Raw genomic sequence first — 7,905 nt, forward strand, 5'->3', positions numbered from 1 at the left:
AAAATGAGTTATAACTCGGTTAAAAGATGAGTGAATAATGATATGGTGAGCCCCCAAGCTTAGTCGGGTTATTATGTCGGCACTTATTCAAAAAATAATTAAGTGATAAGAGTCGTTCAATCAAGATAGTTGTGTGGGGGATACTTTTCCGCTTAAGAACAATTTTAGCATTTGATTGTATATGAACTGAAAAGTTCAGAGATAGATATCCATTGACGGAATCGATTGTATGATTTGAGGATATAATGGTTAATTGTCTTGGGAATTTTTCCGACCCACAACAACTTATTGATAAATTTCTCGCTCAAAGCAATTAGTTATTGAATATTTACAATTTATAGTGAAGGTTTGACATGAATAAGATAAATTGAGAAAATGAATAGGTATAAAGTAGCAACATATATTGAATAATATACATTGTAAAAGTAAAATAGTATATTGTAAAGTAAAATAGTTCAAAGTAAAAATATATATACCTTGAAAGTTGATAATTGTAGAGAAGAAGACGACATATATGAATGTCATACATGCCAAATGTGAATATCTGAATTTTGTTTTGTAGGACATGCTTTAATTTGATAATAAAGCAATAAGATAACAGTTATTGAATTATACATTTAGTATAATGTTTCTAGCAGTTACAGTATGACGATGACGAGGGATATTCTTCGTGCAATAATAATAAATTGCCTGTTTAATTTTTTACATTAAACAAATAGTAACATAAAATTTAATAGCATAAAGTGAATAGTGTAATAGTTATATACAATTGATATATAATTAATTTTTGATAGAATTGAATTTTAAGATTTAAACTCATCATTATTGTCATTTAATTGTATAAATGAAATCATTAAGCAATAAGAATATAATACATAATGAAATAAAAATGCAATTGACATGGTTGTTTATATGCAATTATTGTATAGAACATATATTGAGATTTGAATATAACTAATAAATCAGTAAATATTAGTTACACAAAATATAAATGCAAAAGTATGTTGAATAAAATATATAATTTTACTTGTGTAAATAGAAAACTTTGAAAAAAAAAGCAAATTTGATAAGTGAATTTGTGCTCGGATTGATTGAAAACCGAGTTTTTTTTCGGATTGATTGAAAGCCGAGTTTATTCTCGGATTGGTTCATTAATTGATTATGAGATGTGGAATATTATGATACGTACAAATGAAGCAATTTGAATGTATAAAGTATATACTTTATAAAAAGTTACGATAGATTAAAATTTGATAAGAGGTATTAAAATCTTAAACAAGATTGTTGAGATTGGTTCAAAAATTTGAATATAAATCAAGTTTTATGAACCTAAGGGGAGTGGGAATGATTTTACTCGTCCCCACAGACGGCGCCAATTGTTCTTGCTGAGTTTGGCCAGTGTGTAGCTCGTCCGTCGATAAATGTCTTCAAACTTCTCGTCGGGATGAGTTATACGTCGGCAAGGAGAGAACAAGGGGGTGGGTACCTGCAAAAGACACTCCGAAGCTCAAGTCAGTAAGTGTTTAAGAGGTATAAGAATAATTCTATGAATATAGAATGTAAGACATGAAATAGAACTTATCATGTTACTCCTTGAGATTAGATATAGAAGATTTCTTTTATAGGCATAGAATTGATGAATAAAATTGATGTTATGACCGTTTGGTCATTAAGATAGAAATGATGGTCATTAAGTCGGTCATGAAGGTGTCAGTTACAAGCAAAAAAATAAATGATAGTTAACGCCGAGTTATAACTCATAATGTATAATAAAGACTGAGTTATAAGGTGACGGATCAATTACGATTAAGAACAAAATTAAAACAATGGCAAATTGAAAAATAAAGTTAAAATTTAATTATAAGTTCAAATACTACTTTAAAATTTAACTCTTTTTTAATTATACACCATAAATCACAATGGCAAATTATCTGTTTAGTTCTTAGGCCATAAATTAAAGTGCATATTGTGATTTACATGCTTAAATATAATTGAGTTAGATTGATTCTGATTCAACTTTTAAATTGCTTGTCTTTGATGTGATTTATAAGAAATTTTAAAATATTAAGTTGCTCATATTCAAGGCAATTTATGTGTATATTAATAAACTAATTGGACTCATTGTTATTTATTCTAAATAAAAATAGAACATATGCATAAATAAAAAATTAATTTATTAGTTAATTTTCTTTTGTTTATTTAAGAAGAAGAATCGTGCAAACATGCTTAAGAATTTTTAGTTTTCTTTTTTAACCGTATGTTTGTGAAAATGCAGCGCGTGGGGCAACACCCATTTTTTTTGGCTACTGGGTAGTGGGTACATATGTTACTGGCTACCGACTTATCCCATGGCTAGTTCCGTATGGCCCGTACAGATAAGACTGAAGACTTACAGTACAATTCGCTTGCATTTCTGACTTTGATCCGCTGCATCGGGTCGCAATTTTCACTGACACGTGTCTCTTTTCTATTGGCCATAATGATACAATACCGGCATTTTCCACAATATTTTACTCCCCTTTTCTTTCCCACGAAAGAGGGAAAAAAAAATCACATTCCACTCTTGCTTACGATAATAAATACAAAGAAGAAGGTATCCTTCTTATTTTTAATGTCTAAAATAATTTTTGAAGTTATTTTTAAGGTTTAAGTTGTCTGATTTAAATTTGACTCAATATTATTAAATCATTAGAAATTTATTAATAGAATTTATAGTGAGATAAAATTGATACGATTTTAAAATATTAAAGACTTAAATAGGACGAAAATATTAAAAATAAAAATAATACATAAAAATTAATTTTAATTTTATCTTTTAATAATATTAATTTTTTACGTTATATAATTATTTATTTTACAAACATTTCACGATAAGTAAAAATATTTAAGAGTAAAATTATAAAAAAGTAAATTTATTTAGAATGAAAGTCATGTGATTAAGTGTAATTTACTTAGATATGATTAAAAAATAATTGAATAACTATGTTATGTACCGTAAAAGATTGATATTATTGAAGGATAAAATTAAAATTTATTTCTATGTATCGTTTTTGTTCCCTAACGTTTTTGTCCTATTTAAGTCCCTAACGTTTTAAAATCGTCTCAATTTTGTCCTATATCAATTTTGTTAACAAATTCTTAAGAACATTTGGGATTTAAATAGGACTATTTAAACATCAGAGACAACTTTAAGATTTATCTCAAGCATTAGGACAAAAATAATAATGTACTCTAATACAAATAATATATGTTAAAGATGAAGTTTGTGCAAATTGTTTTTTATATTTGGACAAAAATGGTGTTTTTTATTATTATATATTGTAAAAATATTAATTTTAAAGATGATATTGTTTAATTTAAAATGTAGAATTCGAATTTTTTAATTTTTTTAAAGGATAAAAAGTGGACTCTTCAATTTTTTTAAACCAAAAATCAGATCTCTAATGTATGAATTTCAAAAAACAAAATCACAACAAACAAAGTCGACCTTTCAATTTAATATTAAAAAAATTTTAAAAATTTCTTTGCAAAATAATCAAATTTACCAATTACACATTCTCGTACAAAAGAAATATTTTGAAATATATACAAAATCAATAGAATTAAATTGCATACGCTGTTCGTCCATAATAAAAAAAATTAAGTATATATCCATTTTGGTCCTCAAAGAATTTTAAATTGGACACTTTAATTTTCAACTAAAATTAATTACTTGATCGATCCCTAATAATTAACTTCATCAGTCATTTAGGTCATTTATTTCGTTAATTCTAACAGAGGACCAAATAGTCCTTGACAACTCTAACAGGGGATAAAATGGTCCATAATCTCCTTTATTCGAAAACGACACTGTTCTCTCCCAATTTCCATCATATCTCATATAACACTAACAGTCTAACACTGTAACTTCAAACTACACAATGCACACTCTATAAATTTAATGTTCACAAGAAAAAAAAAATCCTCCACGGGTTGAGTTGCTAATGTGGTTTGTAATTTTAGAAAAATTGAATACTAGAGATAGATTATGTAAGTTTAAGATTGTACCAGAAGTGGAATCCTTTTATGTCTTATGTAAGGATAGATTGGAGTAATTGATGTACTTATGAGTGTAAATATCAAGTTTAAGGTGAATAAGAAGACATATGAAGTTGATCTTTGATGCATAATTTACTGATTTATGAAAAAGTCCAATAATTCTGCTGAGTAAAAGTTGGAAGGAGAATGATCATGATTTGATGTTGTATAACTGATCGGGTTCATCTTGAAGTGTCTTTGGAGGAGCTAAAATTATTATATTCTTTTACTCCCTATTTGCTGTTTATGCTAGTTTTTATGTTTTCTTTGTAGTTATTGCTCTGTTTTTGTTACTGTTTTTTGGAACTACGCCCACTTTGTTTGGAATTGGGTGGAGATGTAATTATCTAAAAAAAAGAAAAAAAAAAACCTCAACTTGTTCTCAACCAATTCATACTTAGGAAACTAATGCCTATGTCTCTCAACTAGTTGTCGTTTTCGATGGATCCCATTAATCTAGACAGCAAGTCATTTGTTAAGACTTCGGAAAAGAAAGAATTAAGCACTCGGTGTCTATTTCAAATGAGAATTTGCATATGATGTCGAAGGAGAATCTTCTCATGATGTCCTGTCCAACAATCTATATTGCTTGCCGGAGAGTGGAGAAAGGCGTGCCATTGGAGTAGTTGTGGAACTTGGTCTTGAGGATGTCGTGGACGTTGTCGGGGTTGGAGGTGATGTTATCAAAGACATGGAAGTGGATGCTTTTGGTGGGTGAAGTGCAGAGGAGGTGGATGTACTAGTCACAAAGATTTAGGAAGTGTGTGGTCGATGACATGTTGAGGTAGGTGTGACACGTGTGACAATTACACCATGACTTAATCTTGGAGTTAAAGAGGAAAAAGGAAAAGATGGAAAAAAAGAATGTGAAGGTGAAGAAGGAGAGTATGAATGTTAGGGTTATGCGAGATATGATAAAAATTGGAGAAGAACAGTGTCGTTTTCGAATAAAGGGGTCAGGGATCATTTTGTTTCTTGTTAGAGTTGTCACGGATCATTTTGTCTTATGTTAGAGTTTTCATGGACCATTTTGTCTTCTGTTAGAGTTGACGGAGCCAAAGACCTAAATGACTGACGAAATTAATTGTTAGGGACCAATCAAGTAATTAATTTTAGTTGGGGACTAAAATGTCTAATTTGAAATTCTTTGAGGACCAAAATGGATATATACTCTAAAAAATTTAGCCAAAGTTTGTTGTGTCAACATTATTTTTTCTAATGCTTATATTCTTAGTTAATTTATTTTATTCTTTTGGTTGCACTAGGGTATCCATTAGGCCGGAAGTCCAATGACTAATCCCTCGAGTACTGTAGAGGCACACAAAGTAGGCGACCCTCCCAAGCAAGCAAGCTCCATTCCCATCTTCCAGTGAGTATCGAACCCGGAAGAGATGGTTGACCCTCATCCATCTGTGCCAACTTGTGTTGGTATTTATTTTATTGTTTGATGTGCTTATAAATTTTATTTTAATTTTTAATGAAGAATTAAGAACACTTACTTTCTTGCTAGTGGAAAGTATTTAAGTTACTAATCCATTAAAAAAATTATCTTTGATTCCTTAGTATAAGACTATTGGTTAGTATAGATAATAATTTCATTAAAAAATTATCCTTTTAGAAATATTACTTGTGTTCAAGCCAAGGACTTTTTCCCATAATTGAAAACTTCAATTCAAGGACTTATAAAAACTAGGGGCAGGAAAAGCTTCAAACCCCCCTAAAAAACCGTATTGTTACCATATGGAAAAGTTTTTAACAACAGATATCATTTTTAAATATAATACTGGCTTTAAAGAATAATTTTTCTTTAGTTCTGATTTTTATTAGTTTATAACTTAAGGAGTGCAGCTATTTTATTTTCTTGTATTGCTGAAATAATAATATAAGTTAAAGTGGATTCAACCCCTCCAAAGCTATGACAAAGTCTGAAACACGACATTTTTATGGTAAGACTTCTAAATAGTTGTGTGAAATGCATATATTAAAATTTTTTTAAAAAATTTAATTTTTATTTATTTATAATAGTGTAAAATATTTTATATAATTATTTAATTATATTCGTTTTTTAAATACTATTCATGTAGTGGGTGTAAAAAGTTTTTTTTATGCAACAATACTTAATAATTGAATAGATGTATAAAAATTTGATAAATTGATAATGTACCAAACAGTGTTGCATTGTAATATTTTATGTGTAAATTTAAAAAAAGTAAAAATATTTAAATTTGTTTTTATTTTTATGAGTTAAGATTTTTTATAATTGAATACTGAACTCATTCTAAAATTTTAATTTAATATAAAATTTATCTATTTTATTTTTTTAGATTTAGATTTTATCTTTTATTATTTTATCATTTATAACTATTAAATGACTTTTTCATATATAAAATACTTTTGTCCAAAAAAATATAATGAGATTATAAATTTATATTTTAGTATCATCTTAGTTATTTTTATTGATTGTCTAAATCTAATATTAATATAAAAAAATATTACATTCATAAATAAAATATATTCTAATAAAAAATTCGAGATTCAATCCTAAACAAACTTTATTAAATCTAAATAAGATAATAACACAAGAAAATAAAGGGATATATATATTTACCTGAAGAAAATTGTTTGATGTGTTATGCAAATTAAATACACACGTCTTATAGGGTTGGCTTAAAACTTAGCTTGAGCCCAACTACCTTGAACAAGGGAATGTATTTGCTGCTCTAGTTAAAATTGCCACACACTAAATACATGAAGAACACTTTCTTTAAAAAAAAAAAAGGCAAAATGAAGAACAAATTAAAGTAAAACCTGACTTATAGAATAATTATATAGTAGCTTTTGTAATTTAGTGTAATTAATTTTATTTTAATATCTATTATATAATAATAATTTTATAATCAAAATATAATACTTGATACACTTTTATTGTAATTAAATTAAAAAAAATTTTTAAATTAAGGAGTTTTTTTGTATCTTTTTTATATTTTATCCTCTTTCACCTACTACATTTTTTATATATTAATATTAGTTATTAATTTAACAATCAAAATATAATACATAATTTTTTTTATCAATATCCCATAATTTCTAAAATTTATTATCTAAACGTGTCACATAATACTTTCTTTGCAATTAATTTTTTTTTTCAAAATTGAAGACCTCTCTCCTTTTCTGTTTCTCTATTTCTCTTCCTCCTTTATCACTTTATCTCTTATGTATACTATTAATAATTCATTATATCTATTACATATTACTAATTTCACAATTAAAATGTATATATAACATTTTTTAATTACAATTTAATTAAAAAAAATTTAAATCAATAAAATCTCTCCTTTTTCCTCTTCTCTTCTCTATGTTTCCTCTCTACTCACTTTAATTCTTTTATATATTATCACTAATTATTAGTTAGTCATTTAACAATTAAAATATATCACACAATATTTTTTATTATAATTAAAACTATTCTATTATATATTCTTAATTTGATAATCAAAACGTGTGATATGATACTCTTTTTTATTATACTTGAAATATTTTTTTTTCTAAATAAAAATTTTTCTTTCTCTTTTTATTTAATCGCTCTGTTTCTTTTGACTTTTTAAATAGTATACTATATATAATTTACTAACATGCCAATATTTTTAAACTATTTATTTATATGTGGTTGTTTTTTTAAGATCACATTTATTGTTTTTTCGATATCCTGTTTGAAAATTATTTATCCAAAAAGTACTTATAATAAAAAAAAATACTAACTCATAAATTATTCATTATAAAAAAAATATGAAACTAGAACACAAATTTTATATTTTTTTCGTTTAATAA

The sequence above is a fragment of the Arachis duranensis genome, chromosome 4 (assembly GCF_000817695.3).
Source record: "Arachis duranensis cultivar V14167 chromosome 4, aradu.V14167.gnm2.J7QH, whole genome shotgun sequence".
Classification (NCBI taxonomy): Eukaryota; Viridiplantae; Streptophyta; class Magnoliopsida; order Fabales; family Fabaceae; genus Arachis; species Arachis duranensis.